This window comes from Lissotriton vulgaris, chromosome 12 (genome assembly GCF_964263255.1).
Source record: "Lissotriton vulgaris chromosome 12, aLisVul1.2, whole genome shotgun sequence".
NCBI lineage: Eukaryota > Metazoa > Chordata > Amphibia > Caudata > Salamandridae > Lissotriton > Lissotriton vulgaris.
The window spans coordinates 446,379,756-446,405,172 of record NC_141700.1 but is presented as its reverse complement, the minus strand read 5'-3'; the positions used below and the strand labels follow the sequence as shown (position 1 = coordinate 446,405,172).

The 25,417-nt window shown below is 37.4% G+C and overlaps 12 non-coding genes across 12 annotated transcripts; all 12 read left to right on the top strand.

The window, feature by feature from the left end:
- Window positions 1-1,559: 1,559 nt before the first annotated feature.
- TRNAT-AGU (transfer RNA threonine (anticodon AGU)) lies at window positions 1,560-1,633 on the top strand. The gene has a single exon. It is a non-coding gene; the product is annotated as a tRNA-Thr (tRNA).
- Window positions 1,634-2,070: 437 nt separating this feature from the next.
- Window positions 2,071-2,143, top strand: TRNAT-CGU (transfer RNA threonine (anticodon CGU)). Its single transcript has one exon. It is a non-coding gene; the product is annotated as a tRNA-Thr (tRNA).
- A 434-nt stretch (window positions 2,144-2,577) lies between these two features.
- Window positions 2,578-2,651, top strand: TRNAT-AGU (transfer RNA threonine (anticodon AGU)). Its single transcript has one exon. It is a non-coding gene; the product is annotated as a tRNA-Thr (tRNA).
- Window positions 2,652-6,145: 3,494 nt separating this feature from the next.
- Window positions 6,146-6,218, top strand: TRNAT-AGU (transfer RNA threonine (anticodon AGU)). Its single transcript has one exon. It is a non-coding gene; the product is annotated as a tRNA-Thr (tRNA).
- A 1,452-nt stretch (window positions 6,219-7,670) lies between these two features.
- Window positions 7,671-7,743, top strand: TRNAT-CGU (transfer RNA threonine (anticodon CGU)). The gene has a single exon. It is a non-coding gene; the product is annotated as a tRNA-Thr (tRNA).
- A 435-nt stretch (window positions 7,744-8,178) lies between these two features.
- On the top strand, window positions 8,179-8,252 carry TRNAT-AGU (transfer RNA threonine (anticodon AGU)). Its single transcript has one exon. It is a non-coding gene; the product is annotated as a tRNA-Thr (tRNA).
- Window positions 8,253-9,694: 1,442 nt separating this feature from the next.
- TRNAT-AGU (transfer RNA threonine (anticodon AGU)) lies at window positions 9,695-9,768 on the top strand. The gene has a single exon. It is a non-coding gene; the product is annotated as a tRNA-Thr (tRNA).
- A 944-nt stretch (window positions 9,769-10,712) lies between these two features.
- Window positions 10,713-10,786, top strand: TRNAT-AGU (transfer RNA threonine (anticodon AGU)). Its single transcript has one exon. It is a non-coding gene; the product is annotated as a tRNA-Thr (tRNA).
- A 10,284-nt stretch (window positions 10,787-21,070) lies between these two features.
- Window positions 21,071-21,143, top strand: TRNAT-CGU (transfer RNA threonine (anticodon CGU)). Its single transcript has one exon. It is a non-coding gene; the product is annotated as a tRNA-Thr (tRNA).
- A 1,967-nt stretch (window positions 21,144-23,110) lies between these two features.
- Window positions 23,111-23,183, top strand: TRNAT-AGU (transfer RNA threonine (anticodon AGU)). Its single transcript has one exon. It is a non-coding gene; the product is annotated as a tRNA-Thr (tRNA).
- Window positions 23,184-24,639: 1,456 nt separating this feature from the next.
- On the top strand, window positions 24,640-24,712 carry TRNAT-CGU (transfer RNA threonine (anticodon CGU)). The gene has a single exon. It is a non-coding gene; the product is annotated as a tRNA-Thr (tRNA).
- A 435-nt stretch (window positions 24,713-25,147) lies between these two features.
- TRNAT-AGU (transfer RNA threonine (anticodon AGU)) lies at window positions 25,148-25,221 on the top strand. The gene has a single exon. It is a non-coding gene; the product is annotated as a tRNA-Thr (tRNA).
- The last annotated feature ends 196 nt before the right edge of the window (window positions 25,222-25,417 follow it).

Genomic DNA, 25,417 nt, shown 5'->3' with positions numbered 1-25,417 from the left:
ATCAACAATAAATTATTTATGCATTTTGTACTATTAACGTTGGTGCTGTGGCTTGGTGGTTAAGCGCCTGTCTCGTAAACAGGAAATCCTGAGTTCAATTCTCAGCAGCACCTAACTGTTTTCTCCATGCTTTCCGAATAATTTTCATCAAACAAGTGTTGAATACAATTTAAGAATAAACATCTGGTTCTATGAACTTTAGAATAAGTTATCTTAAAAATTAAATAAAATGCTTGGTATTGTGAAGATTTTTGTAGGAATGCATTGACTGAAATAGGGAAAAAAAGTTGACAAAGAACAAGATAGAGGTGAATGATCACTATATAGTTGAATTCAACTAATCCATTCTTTAGCAAGGTATATTTTAAAATGATATGAATAGGGTAAACTTCAAATTAGAGAGGTGTTTTTGAATAAGTGAAGAGTCTTCATACATCTTAAGTGTTTGAGCAGAGAAGTGTGTGAACTTAGAAAAGAATATGAAAGTGAAAAAGCAATATTCTCTTGAACACCATAAAGAAAAGTGTTTCAAAATTAAGAATCAAGTGGGTGCTGTGGCTTAGCTGGTTAAGGTGCCTGTCTAGTAAACAGGAGATCCTGAGTTCAACTCCCAGCAGCGCCTTGCTTTTCTCATTGTTATATAACAAATCATTTTCATTAGGTCTTATTCCGATACAATTAAAATATAAAAGTCTGATTTATATTACTGTTGAACAGATCATCTTAAACCTTATAAAAACCCAAGTATTTTCAAGATTATAGAATGAATACTGTTATTGCAAAATGAAAAAAATACATATCTATGAGAAAGAAGTAGATGAAATTTCTACCTAGATTTGAGCAATATTAATACCTTCATGAAAAAAAAATTGTAAAGAATTCAAGAAATGAAATTAGGTTTTATAAGAGTACCTGTTTATTAAAACATATTAATCCTTGGGTAGTGATTGAGTATCTTTTCGTGTTTAAGATTACAATACATATAAAGAAGAATTTATAGCAGAAAACACATTTTCATCATCAACAATAAATGATTTATGCATTTTTTACTATTACTGTTGGTGCTGTGGCTTAGTGGTTAAAGCTCCTGTCTCGTAAACAGGAAATCCTGAGTTCAAATCTCAACAGCACTTAACTGTTTTCTCCATGCTTTCCAAATAATTTTCATCAAACAATACAATTTAAGAATAAACATCTGGTTCTATGAACTTTAGAATAAGGTATCTTCAAAATTAAATACCATGCTTGGTATTGTGAAGATTTTTGTAGGAATGAATTGACAGAAATAGGGAAAGAAAATGACAAAGAACAAGATAGAGGTGAATGATCACTCTATTGTTGAATTCAACTAATCCATTCTTCAGCAAGGTATAGTTTAAAATGATATGAATAGGGTAAACTTCAAATTAGAGAGGTGTTTTTGAATAAGTGAAGAGTCTTCATTCATCTAAAGTGTTTGAGTGGAGAAGTGTGTGAACTTAGAAAAGAATATGAAAGTGAAAAAGCAATATTCTCTTGAACACCATAAAGAAAAGTGTTTCCAAATTAAGAATCAAGTGGGTGCTGTGGCTTAGCTGGTTAAAGCGCCTGTCTAGTAAACAGGAGATCCTGAGTTCAACTCTCAGCAGTGCCTTGCTTTTCTCATTGTTATATAACAAATCATATTCATTAGGTCTTATTCCGATACAATTAAAATATAAAAGTCTGATTCATATTACTGTTGAACAGATCATCTTAAACCTTATAAAAACCCAAGTATTTTCAAGATTTTAGAATGAATACTGTCATTGCAAAATGAAAAAAATACATATCTATGAGAAAGACGTAGATGAAATTTCTACCTAGATTGGAGCAATAGTAATACCTTTATGAAAAAAAATTGTAAAGAATTCAAGAAATGAAATTGAGTTTTATAAGAGTACCTGTTTATTAAAACATATTAATCCTTGCGTAGTGATTGAGTATCTTTTCGTGATTAAGATTACAATACATATAAAGAAGAATTTATAGCAGAAAACACATTTTCATCATCAACAATAAATGATTTATGCATTTTTTACTATTACCGTTGGTGCTGTGGCTTAGTGGTTAAAGCTCTTGTCTCGTAAACAGGAAATCCTGAGTTCAAATCTCAGCAGCACCTAACTGTTTTCTCCATGCTTTCCAAATAATTTTCATCAAACAAGTGTTGAATACAATTTAAGAATAAACATCTGGTTCTATGAACTTTAGAATAAGTTATCTTAAAAATTAAATAACATGCTTGGTATTGTGAAGATTTTTGTAGGAATGAATTGACAGAAATAGGGAAAGAAAATGACAAAGAACAAGATAGAGGTGAATGATCACTCTATTGTTGAATTCAACTAATCCATTCCTCAGCAAGGTATATTTTAAAATGATATGAATAGGGTAAACTTCAAATTAGAGAGGTGTTTTTGAATAAGTGAAGAGTCTTCATTCATCTAAAGTGTTTGAGTGGAGAAGTGTGTGAACTTAGAAAAGAATATGAAAGTGAAAAAGCAATATTCTCTTGAACACCATAAAGAAAAGTGTTTCAAAATTAAGAATCAAGTGGGTGCTGTGGCTTAGCTGGTTAAAGCGCCTGTCTAGTAAACAGGAGATCCTGAGTTCAACTCTCAGCAGTGCCTTGCTTTTCTCATTGTTATATAACAAATCATATTCATTAGGTCCTATTCCGATACAATTAAAATATAAAAGTCTGATTCATATTACTGTTGAACAGATCATCTTAAACCTTATAAAAACCCAAGTATTTTCAAGATTTTAGAATGAATACTGTTATTGCAAAATGAAAAAAATACATATCTATGAGAAAGACGTATATGAAATTTCTACCTAGATTGGAGCAATAGTAATACCTTTATGAAAAAAAATAGTAAAGAATTCACGAAATGAAATTGAGTTTTATAAGAGTACCTGTTTATTAAAACATATTAATCCTTGCGTAGTGATTGAGTATCTTTTCGTGTTTAAGATTACAATACATATAAAGAAGAATTTATAGCAGAAAACACATTTTCATCATCAACAATAAATGATTTATGCATTTTTTACTATTACCGTTGGTGCTTTGGCTTAGTGGTTAAAGCTCCTGTCTCGTAAACAGGAAATCCTGAGTTCAAATCTCAACAGCACCTAACTGTTTTCTCCATGCTTTCCAAATAATTTTCATCAAACAAGTGTTGAATACAATTTAAGAATAAACATCTGGTTCTATGAATTTAGAATAAGTTATCTTAAAAATTAAATAACATGCTTGGTATTGTGAAGATTTTTGTAGGAATGAATTGACAGAAATAGGGAAAGAAAATGACAAAGAACAAGATAGAGGTGAATGATCACTCTATTGTTGAATTCAACTAATCCATTCTTCAGCAAGGTATATTTTAAAATGATATGAATAGGGTAAACTTCAAATTAGAGAGGTGTTTTTGAATAAGTGAAGAGTCTTCATTTATCTTAAGTGTTTGAGTGGAGAAGTGTGTGAACTTAGAAAAGAATATGAAAGTGAAAAAGCTATATTCTCTTGAACACCATAAAGAAAAGTGTTTCAAAATTAAGAATCAAGTGGGTGCTGTGGCTTAGCTGGTTAAAGCGCCTGTCTAGAAAACAGGAGATCCTGAGTTCAACTCTCAGCAACGCCTTGCTTTTCTCATTGTTATATAACAAATCATTTTCATTAGGTCTTATTCCGATACAATTAAAATATAAAAGTCTGATTCATCTTACTGTTGAAAAGATCATCTTAAACCTTATAAAAACCCAAGTATTTTCAAGATTATAGAATGAATACTGTTAATGCACAATGGAAAAAATACATATCTACGAGAAAGAAGTAGATGAAATTTCTACCTAGATTTGAGCAATATTAATACCTTCATGAAAAAAATTTGTAAAGAATTCAAGAAAAGAAATTGGATTTTATAAGAGTACCTGTTTATTAAAACATATTAATCCTTGCGTAGTGATTGAGTATCTTTTCGTGTTTAAGATTACAATACATATAAAGGAGAATTTATAGCAGAAAACACATTTTCATCATCAACAATAAATTATTTATGCATTTTTCACTATTAACGTTGGTGCTGTGGCTTAGTGGTTAAAGCGCCTGTCTCGTAAACAGGAAATCCGGAGTTCAAATCTCAGCAGCACCTAACTGTTTTCTCCATGCTTTCCGAATAATTTTCATCATACACATGTTGAATACAATTTAAGAATAAACATCGGGTTCTATGAACTTTAGAATAAGTTATCTTAAAAATTAAATAAAATGATTGGTATTGTGAAGATTTTTGTAGGAATGCATTGACTGAAATAGGGAAAAGAAAATGACAAAGAACAAGATAGAGGTGAATGATCACTCTATTGTTGAATTCAACTAATCCATTCTTCAGCAAGATATATTTTAAAATGATATGAATAGGGTAAACTTCAAATTAGAGAGGTGTTTTTGAATAAATGAAGAGTCTTCATTCATCTTAAGTGTTTGAGTAGAGAAGTGTGTGAACTTAGAAAAGAATATGAAAGTGAAAAAGCAATATTCTCTTAAACACCATAAAGAAAAGTGTTTCAAATTTAAGAATCAAGTGGGTGCTGTGGCTTAGCTGGTTAAAGCGCCTGTCTAGTAACCAGGAGATCCTGAGTTCAACTCTCAACAGTGCCTTGCTTTTCTCATTGTTATATAACAAATCATTTTCATCAGGTCTTATTCCAATACAATTAAAATATAAAAGTCTGATTCATCTTACTGTTGAAAAGATCATCTTAAACCTTATAAAAACCCAAGTATTTTCAAGATTATAGAATGAATATTGTTATTGCAAAATGAAAAAAACTACATATCTATGAGAAAGACGTAGATGAAATTACTACCTATATTTGAGCAATAATAATACCTTCATGAAAAAAATTGTAAAGAATTCAAGAAATGAAATTAGGTTTTATAAGAGTACCTGTTTAATAAAACATATTAATCCTTGTGTAGTGATTGAGTATCTTTTCATGTTTAAGATTACAATACATATAAAGAAGAATTCATAGCAGAAAACACATTTTCATCATCAACAATAAATTATTTATGCATTTTGTACTATTAACGTTGGTGCTGTGGCTTGGTGGTAAAAGCGCCTGTCTCGTAAACAGGAAATCCTGAGTTAAAATCTCAGCAGCACCTAACTGTTTTCTCCATGCTTTCCGAATAATTTTCATCAAACAAGTGTTGAATACAATTTAAGAATAAACATCTGGTTCTATGAACTTTAGAATAAGTTATCTTAAAAATTAAATAAAATGCTTGGTATTGTGAAGATTTTTGTAGGAATGCATTGACTGAAATAGGTAAAAGAAAATGACAAAGAACAAGATAGAGGTGAATGATCACTCTATTGTTGAATTCAACTTATCCATTCTTTAGCAAGGTATATTTTAAAATGATATGAATAGGGTAAACTTCAAATTAGAGAGGTGTTTTTGAATAAGTGAAGAGTCTTCATTCATCTTAAGTGTTTGAGTAGAGGAGCGTGTGAACTTAGAAAAGAATATAAAAATGTGAAAAAGTAATATTCTCTTGAACACCATAAAGAAAAGTATTTCAAAATTAAGAATCAAGTGGGTGCTGTGGCTTAGCTGGTTAAAGCGCCTGTCTAGTAAACAGGAGATACGGAATTCAACTCTCAGCAGCGCCTTGCTTTTCTCATTGTTATATAACAAATCATATTCATTAGGTCTTATTCCGATACAATTAAAATATAAAAGTCTGATTCATATTACTGTTGAACAGATCATCTTAAACCTTATAAAAACCCAAGTATTTTCAAGATTTTATAATGAATACTGTTATTGCAAAATGAAAAAAACTACACATCTATGAGAAAGACGTAGATGAAATTTCTATCTAGATTTGAGCAATATTATTACCTTCATGAAAACATTTGTAAAGAATTCAAGAAATGAAATTGGGTTTTATAAGAGTACCTGTTTATTAAAACATATTAATCCTTGCGTAGTGATTGAGTATCTTTTCGTGTTTAAGATTACAATACATATAAAGAAGAATTTATAGCAGAAAACACATTTTCATCATCAACAATAAATTATTTATGCATTTTTTACTATTAACGTTGGTGCTGTGGCTTAGTGGTTAAAGCGCCTGTCTAGTAAACAGGACATCCTGAGTTCAACTCTCAGCAGCGCCTTGCTTTTCTCATTGTTGTATAACAAATCATTTTCATCAGGTCTTATTCCAATACAATTAAAATATAAAAGTCTGATTCATCTTACTGTTGAAAAGATCATCTTAAACCTTATAAAAACCCAAGTATTTTCAAGATTATAGAATGAATATTGTTATTGCAAAATGAAAAAAACTACATATCTATGAGAAAGACGTAGATGAAATTACTACCTATATTTGAGCAATAATAATACCTTCATGAAAAAAATTGTAAAGAATTCAAGAAATGAAATTAGGTTTTATAAGAGTACCTGTTTATTAAAACATATTAATCCTTGCGTAGTGTTTGAGTATCTTTTCGTGTTTAAGATTACAATACATATAAAGAAGAATTTATAGCAGAAAACACATTTTCATCATCAACAATAAATTATTTATGCATTTTGTACTATTAACGTTGGTGCTGTGGCTTGGTGGTTAAAGCGCCTGTCTCGTAAACAGGAAATCCTGAGTTAAAATCTCAGCAGCACCTAACTGTTTTCTCCATGCTTTCCGAATAATTTTCATCAAACAAGTGTTGAATACAATTTAAGAATAAACATCTGGTTCTATGAACTTTAGAATAAGTTATCTTAAAAATTAAATAAAATGCTTGGTATTGTGAAGATTTTTGTAGGAATGCATTGACTGAAATAGGGAAAAGAAAATGACAAAGAACAAGATAGAGGTGAATGATCACTCTATTGTTGAATTCAACTTATCCATTCTTTAGCAAGGTATATTTTAAAATGATATGAATAGGGTAAACTTCAAATTAGAGAGGTGTTTTTGAATAAGTGAAGAGTCTTCATTCATCTTAAGTGTTTGAGTAGAGGAGTGTGTGAACTTAGAAAAGAATATGAAAGTGAAAAAGTAATATTCTCTTGAACACCATAAAGAAAAGTGTTTCAAAATTAAGAATCCAGTGGGTGCTGTGGCTTAGCTGGTTGAAGGGCCTGTCTAGTAAACAGGAGATCCTGAGTTCAACTCTCAGCAGCGCCTTGCTTTTCTCATTGTTATATAACAAATCATTTTCATTAGGTCTTATTCTGATGCAATTAAAATATAAAAGTCTGATTCATATTACTGTTGAACAGATCATCTTAAACTTTATAAAAACCCAAGTATTTTTAAGATTTTAGAATGAATACTGTTATTGCAAAATGAAAAAAGTACATATCTATGAGAAAGACGTAGATGACATTTCTACCTAGATTGGAGCAATAGTAATACCTTTATGAAAAAAAATTGTAAAGAATTCAAGAAATGAAATTGAGTTTTTTAAGAGTACCTGTTTATTAAAACATATTAATCCTTGCGTAGTGAGTATCTTTTCGTGTTTAAGATTACAATACATATAAAGAAGAATTTATAGCAGAAAACACATTTTCATCATCAACAATAAATTATTTATGCATTTTTTATCATTAACATTGGTGCTGTGGCTTAGTGGTTAAAGTGCCTGTCTCGTAAACAGGATATCCTGAGTTCAAATCTCAGCAGCACCTAGATGTTTTCTCCATGCTTTCTGAATAATTTTCATCAAACAAGTGTTGAATACAATTTAAGAATAAACATCTGGTTCTATGAACTTTAGAATAAGTTATCTTAAAAATTAAATAAAATGCTTGGTATTGTGAAGATTTTTGTAGGAATGCATTGACTGAAATAGGGAAAAGAAAATGACAAAGAACAAGATACAGGTGAATGATCACTCTATTGTTGAATTCAACTAATCCATTCTTCAGCAAGGTATATTTTAAAATGATATGAATAGGGTAAACTTCAAATTAGAGAGGTGTTTTTGAATAAGTGAAGAGCCTTCATTCATCTTAAGTGTTTGAGTAGAGAAGTGTGTGAACTTAGAAAAGAATATGAAAGTGAAAAAGCAATATTCTCTTGAACACCATAAAGAAAAGTGTTTCAAAATTAAGACTCAAGTGGGTGCTGTGGCTTAGCTGGTTAAAGCGCCTGTCTAGTAAACAGGAGATCATGAGTTAAAATCTCAGCAGCACCTGTTTTCTCCATGCTTTCCGAATAATTTTCATCAAACAAGTGTTGAATACAATTTAAGAATAAACATCTGGTTCTATGAACTTTAGAATAAGTTATCTTAAAAATTAAATAAAATGCTTCGTATTGTGAAGATTATTGTAGGAATGCATTGACTGAAATAGGGAAAAAAAGTTGACAAAGAACAAGATAGAGGTGAATGATCACTATATAGTTGACTTCAACTAATCCATTCTTTAGCAAGGTATATTTTAAAATGATATGAATAGGGTAAACTTCAAATTAGAGAGGTGTTTTTGAATAAGTGAAGAGTCTTCATACATCTTAAGTGTTTGAGCAGAGAAGTGTCCGAACTTAGAAAAGAATATGAAAGTGAAAAAGCAATATTCTCTTGAACACCATAAAGAAAAGTGTTTCAAAATTAAGAATCAAGTGGGTGCTGTGGCTTAGCTGGTTAAGGTGCCTGTCTAGTAAACAGGAGATCCTGAGTTCAACTCCCAGCAGCGCCTTGCTTTTCTCATTGTTATATAACAAATCATTTTCATTAGGTCTTATTCCGATACAATTAAAATATAAAAGTCTGATTTATATTACTGTTGAACAGATCATCTTAAACCTTATAAAAACCCAAGTATTTTCAAGATTATAGAATGAATACTGTTATTGCAAAATGAAAAAAATACATATCTATGAGAAAGAAGTAGATGAAATTTCTACCTAGATTTGAGCAATATTAATACCTTCATGAAAAAAAAATTGTAAAGAATTCAAGAAATGAAATTAGGTTTTATAAGAGTACCTGTTTATTAAAACATATTAATCCTTGGGTAGTGATTGAGTATCTTTTCGTGTTTAAGATTACAATACATATAAAGAAGAATTTATAGCAGAAAACACATTTTCATCATCAACAATAAATGATTTATGCATTTTTTACTATTACTGTTGGTGCTGTGGCTTAGTGGTTAAAGCTCCTGTCTCGTAAACAGGAAATCCTGAGTTTAAATCTCAGCAGCACTTAACTGTTTTCTCCATGCTTTCCGAATAATTTTCATCAAACAATACAATTTAAGAATAAACATCTGGTTCTATGAACTTTAGAATAAGGTATCTTAAAAATTAAATACCATGCTTGGTATTGTGAAGATTTTTGTAGGAATGAATTGACAGAAATAGGGAAAGAAAATGACAAAGAACAAGATAGAGGTGAATGATCACTCTATTGTTGAATTCAACTAATCCATTCTTCAGCAAGGTATATTTTAAAATGATATGAATAGGGTAAACTTCAAATTAGAGAGGTGTTTTTGAATAAGTGAAAAGTCTTCATTCATCTTAAGTGTTTGAGTGGAGAAGTGTGTGAACTTAGAAAAGAATATGAAAGTGAAAAAGCAATATTCTCTTGAACACCATAAAGAAAAGTGTTTCAAAATTAAGAATCAAGTGGGTGCTGTGGCTTAGCTGGTTAAAGCGCCTGTCTAGTAAACAGGAGATCCTGAGTTCAACTCTCAGCAGTGCCTTGCTTTTCTCATTGTTATATAACAAAGCATATTCATTAGGTCTTATTCCGATACAATTAAAATATAAAAGTCTGATTCATATTACTGTTGAACAGATCATCTTAAACCTTATAAAAACCCAAGTATTTTCAAGATTTTAGAATGAATACTGTTATTGCAAAATGAAAAAAATACATATCTATGAGAAAGACGTAGATGAAATTTCTACCTAGATTGGAGCAATAGTAATACCTTTCTGAAAAAAAATTGTAAAGAATTCAAGAAATGAAATTGAGTTTTATAAGAGTACCTGTTTATTAAAACATATTAATCCTTGCGTAGTGATTGAGTATCTTTTCGTGTTTAAGATTACAATACATATAAAGAAGAATTTATAGCAGAAAACACATTTTCATCATCAACAATAAATGATTTATGCATTTTTTACTATTACCGTTGGTGCTGTGGCTTAGTGGTTAAAGCTCCTGTCTCGTAAACAGAAAATCCTGAGTTCAAATCTCAACAGCACCTAACTGTTTTCTCCATGCTTTCCAAATAATTTTCATCAAACAAGTGTTGAATACAATTTAAGAATAAACATCTGGTTCTATGAACTTTAGAATAAGTTATCTTAAAAATTAAATAACATGCTTGGTATTGTGAAGATTTTTGTAGGAATGAATTGACAGAAATAGGGAAAGAAAATGACAAAGAACAAGATAGAGGTGAATGATCACTCTATTGTTGAATTCAACTAATCCATTCCTCAGCAAGGTATATTTTAAAATGATATGAATAGGGTAAACTTCAAATTAGAGAGGTGTTTTTGAATAAGTGAAGAGTCTTCATGCATCTAAAGTGTTTGAGTGGAGAAGTGTGTGAACTTAGAAAAGAATATGAAAGTGAAAAAGCAATATTCTCTTGAACACCATAAAGAAAAGTGTTTCAAAATTAAGAATCAAGTGGGTGCTGTGGCTTAGCTGGTTAAAGCGCCTGTCTAGTAAACAGGAGATCCTGAGTTCAACTCTCAGCAGTGCCTTGCTTTTCTCATTGTTATATAACAAATCATATTCATTAGGTCTTATTCCGATACAATTAAAATATAAAAGTCTGATTCATATTACTGTTGAACAGATCATCTTAAACCTTATAAAAACCCAAGTATTTTCAAGATTTTAGAATGAATACTGTTATTGCAAAATGAAAAAAATACATATCTATGAGAAAGACTGTGAGAAGTTGGCCTGGTATATAATGCTCACTAGTTCTAGTGATCACTTTGTACCATGCCAAGCAACCCTTATGATGATGGTTGTAATTCAACCTTGTAGACCAGTTATCCTAGTGGTAACGTGGACAAAGCAGTCTTAGGCTAAACTCTGAAAGGCATGTGAAGCCAGCTGTTATACCATACACAACCCCCTTGAATACCAAATGAAAGGGACACCACACAGATATATATTGAAAATATATATTGATTTATTAACTATAAAATCCCCTGGACTCTTTATGAGCACAGAAGCACAAGCGTAAAATCACAAGACAGTTTAAAATACACAAAAGTTGCACAATATGGATGAGCCCTAGGGGCCACCTAAACCATATACTAAATAAGTGGTATAAGAGATACCAGGAGGAAAGTGAAGAGGCCTAGGGCCTTGGGAATCGCTGGAGCTATTCGAGACTGGAGTTAACTAAGTCGGGAAAGGCCCACGGGACTCGGGTGCAGTGTTCAAAGTGCACGCACTTCTCAATACAAAGTCTATGGTGCGTAAAAAGCACAAAGTTAGAAAGTTAGGAACCTTCCGAGTGACCTACGGAGCTGAAACTTAAAACACAGGCCCTTGGGATGTGTACCAGTGCAGGAGCACCGGCGGAGCTGAGTTACCTCACCCACAGGAAGCGGGTGCACAGGGTCGAAGATGTGTCGGGTTTCGTCACGCTGGTCGATGGTGCTTGGAGCAGGAGATGCTGCAGGCGGCTCGATGAGAAGAGTTCCGGTGGATCCAAGGGTGGATCTGAAGATGTGAAGACCTGAAAGCAGAGGGGACAGTGTTCAAAGTCACTAGCCAGTAACTGCCGTGGAACCAGAGTGGAACCAGGTGATGTCGGGTGCAAACAGGCGTTGTCGGGTAGCTTCTTTCTGCAGCCACGTGGATACCCGGGGTCGAGGACGTCCAGGAGTCGGTCACGAGCTGTCCCACGTAGGCCTCTCGCTGTTGGCGGTGTCGGCGACCTGATCGGAGCAAACAGGCCTTGGCAAATGCAAGCCACGCAGGAGTTGAAAGATGCTGTTCACTCGGACCAGCAAGGTCAGAGCGGGTGCTCCTTTTCACAGGAGCTTGGGTAGGTCTGGAGCAACCAGACCTGCTGTTTAAATCTTCGGGTTCGTCGCCAAGATGGCCGCTGGCCGCGTGGCTAGTGGCCGGGATGGCGCGTCGAGTGGCACAGTGCAAAAGGGCCCCACGCAGATCGTGGAGATGCTGGGGGGCTGATCTTCGGTGCAAGGGCTGCTCGGTGGTGGGGGTTCTCAATCCCCAAAGCACAACGTCGAGGATGCCTCAGAAGCTGCGCAGTCAGCTTTTCGGGTGTCTTTCAAGAGGTCCGGTCCCACGTCACTCGGTGCCTCCACGGGTCCCTTCTTTGCAGGGACTGTGGATCGGGCTCTGAGAGGTCTGGGAATCTGGTTCTTGTCGGGCTCTGGGCTCGGGCTCCGGCGGGAGGCGGCGGCAAAGCAGACGTCGAGTTGCTGGTTGGTACCTGTGTTCACAGGGTGGTCACTCCTTGGCCACAAGGGAGATTCTTCTTCAGTCTTCTGTGCAGCAGAATGTCGAAGTCCAGTCTTCCTCTTAGTTTAAGTTGATTTCGGGATGATCTCCTGTGCAATGGCACTGCTCCCCCTCTTATTCCAATCTAGGGGGTGGATCACCTACTAGGTCCCTCCTCTGGGAGGAACCAGGAAGGGGGGCGGTTACACCCCCTTTCCTTTGTCCAGCTCCGCGCCAGGACTGGGGCTGGAAGGCCCCAGAACCGGTTTGGGCTGGCCTATGCACGGGGACACCTTGTGTGCCCCGGGCATGTCTGATTCTTTTCAGCCCTGTCCTACCTAATACACAAAATCCTGTCTGGGGTGGTGCTCGCACCTCCCAAGGCAGGAAACCCTTTGTCCAGGCCACCATCTGCCGAGTTTCGGTCAGCAGCAGGAGGCCAGACTTGTGTCTGTGGTGGCAGCATCCATTTTGTGATGCTGAGGCTCTGGTTAACTTTAACCGGGGTTAAGGCTACACACATGTCGTGTCCCTCTAGAAGGGTGGAATGCTATCCCCGTCGCCAGAACTGGCGAGGGGATAGTATTCCAATTCGTATGACACCTTACTCGACATGTTTTGATAAAGCCAAACCAAAGATAGCATTTAACCGCGAGGATTATAATGCACTTAAGAGTATATGGTATGGCAATATCCCGGAACAGCTTAGGGAGTGGTTCCCGACAGCTGCAGACAGGCTCAGCTCATGCTAGAGCACCATCTCACATATTTCCAAGCACTCTGCCTCCAGGATTGATGAGGCCTTCCATAGGAGTGGCTGATAGGAACATATGTGTCCAGTTTAGGGTTAGGCACAGGCATACTGTACCTAAGTAAGAGGTGATTACACCAACTTACCCCAGCTGAGTGATCAGCCAGTTGTGTCAAATATGGAGGCCAGGCCAGGGGTGGCACAATACATGCTGCAGCCCCTGGTAGGCCTTGGCTACACCTATGCCCTGGGTACCTATGGTACACTGTTACAGGGGCCTATAAGGTGAACCAATTCCAATTGTGTTATGCACCTAAGGTACATGGAGTCCATTTTAAGGAGAGAGCAATCAGCCTGGGGTCCTGAATAGCAGGAACCCAGGCCAACTAAGTCAAAAACCAGCTAAACACCAGGCAAAAAGTTTGGGGGTAACCATAGTCAGATATCCACCTTCCTACATAACCCCCCCCCAAACGAAAGGAGATAAGGCTATCCTTGACCAGGTAAGCCTATATTGCCTAAGTGGCCATATAAGGAAGTACCAGCTCTGGCTTGGTAACCCCCTGTCTCATGGTCCACTAAGCAATCCCTCACCCTAAGGGTATCTGAGGGTCTCCACCATAGGGAATCTCTACCTGTGGTGTGTCTTTGCAAAGTCAAAGGCTGGTGTTGGGATGGAGTACTGAAGTGAGTTTCCTCTGTAGGGCTCAGCTTCCTCCAATCACTCTCCACCATGTGTGCCTTTCTTTCTCTGACTGAGTTGCACTGTGCTCTCAGGGTCAACCTCTGGCTACCTAAAGCTGGAGGCTGGGTCCCTCTGTTTGGCTTACTGGAGGGACAGGTCAGGTTTGGGGCCTTTTGGTCCCAGGTTTGGCTGTGCCCAACAATATCCATCTGGGGGAGGTCCCTAACTACTTTTAAGGGGGATCCCTCAGGAGTTTTTAAAGTTTTCACCTCACTAGGGCTACTAGTTTCGGTGCCCCTAATCTGTTGATGGGGGTGCTTTATTTGACAGGGGGCCCTTTGGGTCTCACTGTCCTTCTTGTCCTCTGCAGCCCTGGGCTGAGTAAGGCAAGGTAGAGAGGGGCAGGTTACCTGCTCCAGACTGGGTCTCTCCTGAGAAGGGTCCACTGCCATCAGAGGCTCTGTCAGGCCAGGCCTAACAACCTCTGGGACAGTTCCTTCATCAGGGGTAAGATCAGTTCCCTGAGGAGGCTGATCCTTTCCTAAAGTCTGGTGGGAGGGAGATTTCTCTTCCTCCTCAATGCTCTCTGTTTGGGTGGAGTGATCCATCATTTCAGGCTTCACTACCCATGTATCAGTTTGAGTTTGGGCTGTGGCCATCACAGCCCCACCAACCTTTTCAGGAGGAGACTCAGTTTGGGTATGGGCTGTTACTAGTGCAGCCCTGCTACTCTTTTCAGGAGGGAAGTTATCTAAAGATGGGGCTGAGGTTTGCTCAGCCCTCCCAACCTTTTCAGGAAGGACATCTTGAATTGGGGCTGTAGCCATTACAGCCCCACTAACCTTTCCATGGGGATTTACCATTCTAGAATGGGTTTGCTGTTCAACCTCAGCCCAGGCTGAGATTTCCAAATCATTACCCAGTAGGCAATCTACAGGCAAGTTTGCTGACACTGCCACTCTCTTTGGGCCAGTGACACCTCCCCAGCTAAGATTGACTACTGCCATGGGATGATTGGATTCTATGCCATCAATGTTTGTCACCTGATATTTGGCATCAGGTAAAAGTTGCCTTGAGGGGACTAGACATTCAGCCACCATGGTGATGCTAGCCCCTGTGTCTCTGAAGGCCTCAACTTTCAAGCCATTGATGAGGGGCTCCTGTCTATACTTGCTCAAAGTGTTTGGGCAAGCTGTGAAATTGGCAAACCCCATGCCAGTCTCATAGACAAGAGTATCTGAGTTAGGGGACCTGGATAGGCCAGAGTCCACCTGTCCTCCAAAAGTAAACCCACCCAAATTCATGGGGGTGCTCCCACCACCTGGGGGACCACTGCTAACAGTGACAGGAGGTGTTGGAGCCTTACCTGGAGGTATATTCTCCCTATTGCCATTCTTGGGACAACAGCTATCTGTTTTGTAATGCCCCACCTGTTTACAGGTATGACAATAAGGCTTTTTCTGGGATGTAGAAGTGTCTTGGGACCCACCCCCATTCTTGGAGTTTTGGGGCCCTGGGGAAGTCTTTTCCTTACTTTTATCCCCACCCTTCTCTTGAGGCTTGGTAGTCTCTTTCTTTTGGTCACCACCCTGGTTCTTAGGCCTGATCCTGGTTCTGACCCATTTGTCTGCCCTCCTACCCAATTCTTGTGGGGAGGTCAGATCAGAGTCAACCAGGTGCTGATGTAGAAGCTGATTTTGACAATTACTTAAGATTTGCTCTCTCATAATTAAATTATACAATCCTGTATAGTCAGTAACCTTACTTCCGAGCAACCAGCCCTCCAGAGCCTTAGTGGCACATTCAACAAATTCAGACCAGTCCTGAGTCTGTGTCTTCTGGGTATCTCTGAACATTAACCTGTACTGTTCAGTGGTTAAGCCTAACCCATCAATCAGAGCACTCTTCAGGACCATGTAGTTTCTAGAATCCTCATCACTAACTGTGAGGAGTCTGTCTCTGCCTCTACCTTCAAAGGAGAGCCACAGGATTGCTGCCCACTGCTCCTGAGGGATCTGCTGTACCATGCAGGCTCTCTCAAGTGCAGTCATCCATTTGTGGATGTCATCCCCAGCTTTGTAGGGGGGCACAATCTTACTCAGGTTTCTTGTATCAAAGGACCTGTCTTTATCCTTCTGGATAGTGCTGCCACCAGTGGATCCTAATCCACTCTCTCTAGGCTGTCTTGCTCTAGCAAGTTTCTCCTTAGCCAGGGCAACCTCTAACTCTTGCCTCTGGATCCTAAGCTCAGCCTCTCTCATTTTGGCCTCATGTTCCCTTCTCTGAGGGCTAGTCATCTCCTTTCTGGAGTGACCATGAGAGCCTCTAGAGACATGGGAGGTATTGGATTCACCTGAGTGATGCCTCCTCCTCCTATGGCCCTGGTTAAGTCCACCTGAGGGTCTGAATGGGTTGTTACCTGATTCATTCCCAAGTTGACTTAAGTTAGCCTGGTTCAGTCTACTGACCAGCACCTGACTATCTCTGTCATCATCTGACTCACTGCTCTCCACCTCCTCCCCCTCTTCTTCTTCTTCCTCTACATCTACTTTAGGAGCTCCAGTGGTGGAGGCTTCCTCATCTTCTAGGATGATAGGGGCAGGGGTGTCTACAGTGTCATCCTCTGAAGGATGGCCTCCTTCAGCATTCCCTGTGGGGTTTGCTTTAGAGGTCTTTAGAGCTTCAGACTGATCCAAAAGCTCTCTTAGGTGGTCTGCAGTAGGGGAAGGCCCTGTCTTCAGACCCCTTAAGACACAAAGCTGTCTTAGTTCCTTAAAAGGAAAAATAGCAAACTGGGATGGTGCCCTTGGAGGGTCACTCTCAACAGGAGTAAGTCCACTGGACCCCTCTGTTCCAGACATTGCTCTAGTGTGGGTGGATGTGTTGCAATCTACCTACACTGGTGTTTACCTACTAAACCTATCTAGTAGTTGTAGCTAGGGTGTGCTACTCCCTTTGCTCTACAACAACTAAGTTCAGTAGAACTTAAGTATACTAGTCTTGTTTTATATGTACCTAGCAGGTACCTGTGTGATCTTTCAGATGATAATCTCAAAGATTGTAATGGTAAAACAACAGCAAGCTCAGATCCCAATCCGCTGCTCACCAATGTGAGAAGTTGGCCTGGTATATAATGCTCACTAGTTCTAGTGATCACTTTGTACCATGCCAAGCAACCCTTATGATGATGGTTGTAATTCAACCTTGTAGACCAGTTATCCTAGTGGTAACGTGGACAAAGCAGTCTTAGGCTAAACTCTGAAAGGCATGTGAAGCCAGCTGTTATACCATACACAACCCCCTTGAATACCAAATGAAAGGGACACCACACAGATATATATTGAAAATATATATTGATTTATTAACTATAAAATCCCCTGGACTCTTTATGAGCACAGAAGCACAAGCGTAAAATCACAAGACAGTTTAAAATACACAAAAGTTGCACAATATGGATGAGCCCTAGGGGCCACCTAAACCATATACTAAATAAGTGGTATAAGAGATACCAGGAGGAAAGTGAAGAGGCCTAGGGCCTTGGGAATCGCTGGAGCTATTCGAGACTGGAGTTAACTAAGTCGGGAAAGGCCCACGGGACTCGGGTGCAGTGTTCAAAGTGCACGCACTTCTCAATACAAAGTCTATGGTGCGTAAAAAGCACAAAGTTAGAAAGTTAGGAACCTTCCGAGTGACCTACGGAGCTGAAACTTAAAACACAGGCCCTTGGGATGTGTACCAGTGCAGGAGCACCGGCGGAGCTGAGTTACCTCACCCACAGGAAGCGGGTGCACAGGGTCGAAGATGTGTCGGGTTTCGTCACGCTGGTCGATGGTGCTTGGAGCAGGAGATGCTGCAGGCGGCTCGATGAGAAGAGTTCCGGTGGATCCAAGGGTGGATCTGAAGATGTGAAGACCTGAAAGCAGAGGGGACAGTGTTCAAAGTCACTAGCCAGTAACTGCCGTGGAACCAGAGTGGAACCAGGTGATGTCGGGTGCAAACAGGCGTTGTCGGGTAGCTTCTTTCTGCAGCCACGTGGATACCCGGGGTCGAGGACGTCCAGGAGTCGGTCACGAGCTGTCCCACGTAGGCCTCTCGCTGTTGGCGGTGTCGGCGACCTGATCGGAGCAAACAGGCCTTGGCAAATGCAAGCCACGCAGGAGTTGAAAGATGCTGTTCACTCGGACCAGCAAGGTCAGAGCGGGTGCTCCTTTTCACAGGAGCTTGGGTAGGTCTGGAGCAACCAGACCTGCTGTTTAAATCTTCGGGTTCGTCGCCAAGATGGCCGCTGGCCGCGTGGCTAGTGGCCGGGATGGCGCGTCGAGTGGCACAGTGCAAAAGGGCCCCACGCAGATCGTGGAGATGCTGGGGGGCTGATCTTCGGTGCAAGGGCTGCTCGGTGGTGGGGGTTCTCAATCCCCAAAGCACAACGTCGAGGATGCCTCAGAAGCTGCGCAGTCAGCTTTTCGGGTGTCTTTCAAGAGGTCCGGTCCCACGTCACTCGGTGCCTCCACGGGTCCCTTCTTTGCAGGGACTGTGGATCGGGCTCTGAGAGGTCTGGGAATCTGGTTCTTGTCGGGCTCTGGGCTCGGGCTCCGGCGGGAGGCGGCGGCAAAGCAGACGTCGAGTTGCTGGTTGGTACCTGTGTTCACAGGGTGGTCACTCCTTGGCCACAAGGGAGATTCTTCTTCAGTCTTCTGTGCAGCAGAATGTCGAAGTCCAGTCTTCCTCTTAGTTTAAGTTGATTTCGGGATGATCTCCTGTGCAATGGCACTGCTCCCCCTCTTATTCCAATCTAGGGGGTGGATCACCTACTAGGTCCCTCCTCTGGGAGGAACCAGGAAGGGGGGCGGTTACACCCCCTTTCCTTTGTCCAGCTCCGCGCCAGGACTGGGGCTGGAAGGCCCCAGAACCGGTTTGGGCTGGCCTATGCACGGGGACACCTTGTGTGCCCCGGGCATGTCTGATTCTTTTCAGCCCTGTCCTACCTAATACACAAAATCCTGTCTGGGGTGGTGCTCGCACCTCCCAAGGCAGGAAACCCTTTGTCCAGGCCACCATCTGCCGAGTTTCGGTCAGCAGCAGGAGGCCAGACTTGTGTCTGTGGTGGCAGCATCCATTTTGTGATGCTGAGGCTCTGGTTAACTTTAACCGGGGTTAAGGCTACACACATGTCGTGTCCCTCTAGAAGGGTGGAATGCTATCCCCGTCGCCAGAACTGGCGAGGGGATAGTATTCCAATTCGTATGACACCTTACTCGACATGTTTTGATAAAGCCAAACCAAAGATAGCATTTAACCGCGAGGATTATAATGCACTTAAGAGTATATGGTATGGCAATATCCCGGAACAGCTTAGGGAGTGGTTCCCGACAGCTGCAGACAGGCTCAGCTCATGCTAGAGCACCATCTCACATATTTCCAAGCACTCTGCCTCCAGGATTGATGAGGCCTTCCATAGGAGTGGCTGATAGGAACATATGTGTCCAGTTTAGGGTTAGGCACAGGCATACTGTACCTAAGTAAGAGGTGATTACACCAACTTACCCCAGCTGAGTGATCAGCCAGTTGTGTCAAATATGGAGGCCAGGCCAGGGGTGGCACAATACATGCTGCAGCCCCTGGTAGGCCTTGGCTACACCTATGCCCTGGGTACCTATGGTACACTGTTACAGGGGCCTATAAGGTGAACCAATTCCAATTGTGTTATGCACCTAAGGTACATGGAGTCCATTTTAAGGAGAGAGCAATCAGCCTGGGGTCCTGAATAGCAGGAACCCAGGCCAACTAAGTCAAAAACCAGCTAAACACCAGGCAAAAAGTTTGGGGGTAACCATAGTCAGATATCCACCTTCGACGTATATGAAATTTCTACCTAGATTGGAGCAATAGTAATACCTTTATGAAAAAAAATAGTAAAGAATTCACGAAATGAAATTGAGCTTTATAAGAGTACCTGTTTATTAAAACATATTAATCCTTGCGTAGTGATTGAGTATCTTTTCGTGTTTAAGATTACAATACATATAAAGAAGAATTTATAGCAGAAAACACATTTTCATCATCAACAATAAATGATTTATGCATTTTTTACTATTACCGTTGGTGCTTTGGCTTAGTGGTTAAAGCTCCTGTCTCGTAAACAGGAAATCCTGAGTTCAAATCTCAACAGCACCTAACTGTTTTCTCCATGCTTTCCAAATAATTTTCATCAAACAAGTGTTGAATACAATTTAAGAATAAACATCTGGTTCTATGAACTTTAGAATAAGTTATCTTAAAAATTAAATAACATGCTTGGTATTGTGAAGATTTTTGTAGGAATGAATTGACAGAAATAGGGAAAGAAAATGACAAAGAACAAGATAGAGGTGAATGATCACTCTATTGTTGAATTCAACTAATCCATTCTTCAGCAAGGTATATTTTAAAATGATATGAATAGGGTAAACTTCAAATTAGAGAGGTGTTTTTGAATAAGTGAAGAGTCTTCATTTATCTTAAGTGTTTGAGTGGAGAAGTGTGTGAACTTAGAAAAGAATATGAAAGTGAAAAAGCAATATTCTCTTGAACACCATAAAGAAAAGTGTTTCAAAATTAAGAATCAAGTGGGTGCTGTGGCTTAGCTGGTTAAAGCGCCTGTCTAGAAAACAGGAGATCCTGAGTTCAACTCTCAGCAACGCCTTGCTTTTCTCATTGTTATATAACAAATCATTTTCATTAGGTCTTATTCCGATACAATTAAAATATAAAAGTCTGATTCATCTTACTGTTGAAAAGATCATCTTAAACCTTATAAAAACCCAAGTATTTTCAAGATTATAGAATGAATACTGTTATTGCACAATGGAAAAAATACATATCTACGAGAAAGAAGTAGATGAAATTTCTACCTAGATTTGAGCAATATTAATACCTTCATGAAAAAAATTTGTAAAGAATTCAAGAAAAGAAATTGGATTTTATAAGAGTACCTGTTTATTAAAACATATTAATCCTTGCGTAGTGATTGAGTATCTTTTCGTGTTTAAGATTACAATACATATAAAGGAGAATTTATAGCAGAAAACACATTTTCATCATCAACAATAAATTATTTATGCATTTTTCACTATTAACGTTGGTGCTGTGGCTTAGTGGTTAAAGCGCCTGTCTCGTAAACAGGAAATCCTGAGTTCAAATCTCAGCAGCACCTAACTGTTTTCTCCATGCTTTCCGAATAATTTTCATCATACACATGTTGAATACAATTTAAGAATAAACATCGGGTTCTATGAACTTTAGAATAAGTTATCTTAAAAATGAAATAAAATGATTGGTATTGTGAAGATTTTTGTAGGAATGCATTGACTGAAATAGGGAAAAGAAAATGACAAAGAACAAGATAGAGGTGAATGATCACTCTATTGTTGAATTCAACTAATCCATTCTTCAGCAAGATATATTTTAAAATGATATGAATAGGGTAAACTTCAAATTAGAGAGGTGTTTTTGAATAAATGAAGAGTCTTCATTCATCTTAAGTGTTTGAGTAGAGAAGTGTGTGAACTTAGAAAAGAATATGAAAGTGAAAAAGCAATATTCTCTTAAACACCATAAAGAAAAGTGTTTCAAATTTAAGAATCAAGTGGGTGCTGTGGCTTAGCTGGTTAAAGCGCCTGTCTAGTAAACAGGAGATCCTGAGTTAAACTCTCAACAGCGCCTTGCTTTTCTCATTGTTATATAACAAATCATTTTCATCAGGTCTTATTCCAATACAATTAAAATATAAAAGTCTGATTCATCTTACTGTTGAAAAGATCATCTTAAACCTTATAAAAACCCAAGTATTTTCAAGATTATAGAATGAATATTGTTATTGCAAAATGAAAAAAACTACATATCTATGAGAAAGACGTAGATGAAATTACTACCTATATTTGAGCAATAATAATACCTTCATGAAAAAAATTGTAAAGAATTCAAGAAATGAAATTAGGTTTTATAAGAGTACCTGTTTAATAAAACATATTAATCCTTGTGTAGTGATTGAGTATCTTTTCATGTTTAAGATTACAATACATATAAAGAAGAATTCATAGCAGAAAACACATTTTCATCATCAACAATAAATTATTTATGCATTTTGTACTATTAACGTTGGTGCTGTGGCTTGGTGGTAAAAGCGCCTGTCTCGTAAACAGGAAATCCTGAGTTAAAATCTCAGCAGCACCTAACTGTTTTCTCAATGCTTTCCGAATAATTTTCATCAAACAAGTGTTGAATACAATTTAAGAATAAACATCTGGTTCTATGAACTTTAGAATAAGTTATCTTAAAAATTAAATAAAATGCTTGGTATTGTGAAGATTTTTGTAGGAATGCATTGACTGAAATAGGTAAAAGAAAATGACAAAGAACAAGATAGAGGTGAATGATCACTCTATTGTTGAATTCAACTTATCCATTCTTTAGCAAGGTATATTTTAAAATGATATGAATAGGGTAAACTTCAAATTAGAGAGGTGTTTTTGAATAAGTGAAGAGTCTTCATTCATCTTAAGTGTTTGAGTAGAGGAGCGTGTGAACTTAGAAAAGAATATAAAAATGTGAAAAAGTAATATTCTCTTGAACACCATAAAGAAAAGTATTTCAAAATTAAGAATCAAGTGGGTGCTGTGGCTTAGCTGGTTAAAGCGCCTGTCTAGTAAACAGGAGATACGGAATTCAACTCTCAGCAGCGCCTTGCTTTTCTCATTGTTATATAACAAATCATATTCATTAGGTCTTATTCCGATACAATTAAAATATAAAAGTCTGATTCATATTACTGTTGAACAGATCATCTTAAACCTTATAAAAACCCAAGTATTTTCAAGATTTTATAATGAATACTGTTATTGCAAAATGAAAAAAACTACACATCTATGAGAAAGACGTAGATGAAATTTCTATCTAGATTTGAGCAATATTATTACCTTCATGAAAACATTTGTAAAGAATTCAAGAAATGAAATTGGGTTTTATAAGAGTACCTGTTTATTAAAACATATTAATCCTTGCGTAGTGATTGAGTATCTTTTCGTGTTTAAGATTACAATACATATAAAGAAGAATTTATAGCAGAAAACATATTTTCATCATCAACAATAAATTATTTATGCATTTTTTACTATTAACGTTGGTGCTGTGGCTTAGTGGTTAAAGCGCCTGTCTAGTAAACAGGACATCCTGAGTTCAACTCTCAGCAGCGCCTTACTTTTCTCATTGTTGTATAACAAATCATTTTCATCAGGTCTTATTCCAATACAATTAAAATATAAAAGTCTGATTCATCTTACTGTTGAAAAGATCATCTTAAACCTTATAAAAACCCAAGTATTTTCAAGATTATAGAATGAATATTGTTATTGCAAAATGAAAAAAACTACATATCTATGAGAAAGACGTAGATGAAATTACTACCTATATTTGAGCAATAATAATACCTTCATGAAAAAAATTGTAAAGAATTCAAGAAATGAAATTAGGTTTTATAAGAGTACCTGTTTATTAAAACATATTAATCCTTGCGTAGTGTTTGAGTATCTTTTCGTGTTTAAGATTACAATACATATAAAGAAGAATTTATAGCAGAAAACACATTTTCATCATCAACAATAAATTATTTATGCATTTTGTACTATTAACGTTGGTGCTGTGGCTTGGTGGTTAAAGCGCCTGTCTCGTAAACAGGAAATCCTGAGTTAAAATCTCAGCAGCACCTAACTGTTTTCTCCATGCTTTCCGAATAATTTTCATCAAACAAGTGTTGAATACAATTTAAGAATAAACATCTGGTTCTATGAACTTTAGAATAAGTTATCTTAAAAATTAAATAAAATGCTTGGTATTGTGAAGATTTTTGTAGGAATGCATTGACTGAAATAGGGAAAAGAAAATGACAAAGAACAAGATAGAGGTGAATGATCACTCTATTGTTGAATTCAACTTATCCATTCTTTAGCAAGGTATATTTTAAAATGATATGAATAGGGTAAACTTCAAATTAGAGAGGTGTTTTTGAATAAGTGAAGAGTCTTCATTCATCTTAAGTGTTTGAGTAGAGGAGTGTGTGAACTTAGAAAAGAATATGAAAGTGAAAAAGTAATATTCTCTTGAACACCATAAAGAAAAGTGTTTCAAAATTAAGAATCAAGTGGGTGCTGTGGCTTAGCTGGTTGAAGGGCCTGTCTAGTAAACAGGAGATCCTGAGTTCAACTCTCAGCAGCGCCTTGCTTTTCTCATTGTTATATAACAAATCATTTTCATTAGGTCTTATTCTGATGCAATTAAAATATAAAAGTCTGATTCATATTACTGTTGAACAGATCATCTTAAACTTTATAAAAACCCAAGTATTTTTAAGATTTTAGAATGAATACTGTTATTGCAAAATGAAAAAAGTACATATCTATGAGAAAGACGTAGATGACATTTCTACCTAGATTGGAGCAATAGTAATACCTTTATGAAAAAAAATTGTAAAGAATTCAAGAAATGAAATTGAGTTTTTTAAGAGTACCTGTTTATTAAAACATATTAATCCTTGCGTAGTGAGTGAGTATCTTTTCGTGTTTAAGATTACAATACATATAAAGAAGAATTTATAGCAGAAAACACATTTTCATCATCAACAATAAATTATTTATGCATTTTTTATCATTAACATTGGTGCTGTGGCTTAGTGGTTAAAGTGCCTGTCTCGTAAACAGGATATCCTGAGTTCAAATCTCAGCAGCACCTAGATGTTTTCTCCATGCTTTCTGAATAATTTTCATCAAACAAGTGTTGAATACAATTTAAGAATAAACATCTGGTTCTATGAACTTTAGAATAAGTTATCTTAAAAATTAAATAAAATGCTTGGTATTGTGAAGATTTTTGTAGGAATGCATTGACTGAAATAGGGAAAAGAAAATGACAAAGAACAAGATACAGGTGAATGATCACTCTATTGTTAAATTCAACTAATCCATTCTTCAGCAAGGTATATTTTAAAATGATATGAATAGGGTAAACTTCAAATTAGAGAGGTGTTTTTGAATAAGTGAAGAGCCTTCATTCATCTTAAGTGTTTGAGTAGAGAAGTGTGTGAACTTAGAAAAGAATATGAAAGTGAAAAAGCAATATTCTCTTGAACACCATAAAGAAAAGTGTTTCAAAATTAAGACTCAAGTGGGTGCTGTGGCTTAGCTGGTTAAAGCGCCTGTCTAGTAAACAGGAGATCATGAGTTAAAATCTCAGCAGCACCTGTTTTCTCCATGCTTTCCGAATAATTTTCATCAAACAAGTGTTGAATACAATTTAAGAATAAACATCTGGTTCTATGAACTTTAGAATAAGTTATCTTAAAAATTAAATAAAATGCTTCGTATTGTGAAGATTATTGTAGGAATGCATTGACTGAAATAGGGAAAAAAAGTTGACAAAGAACAAGATAGAGGTGAA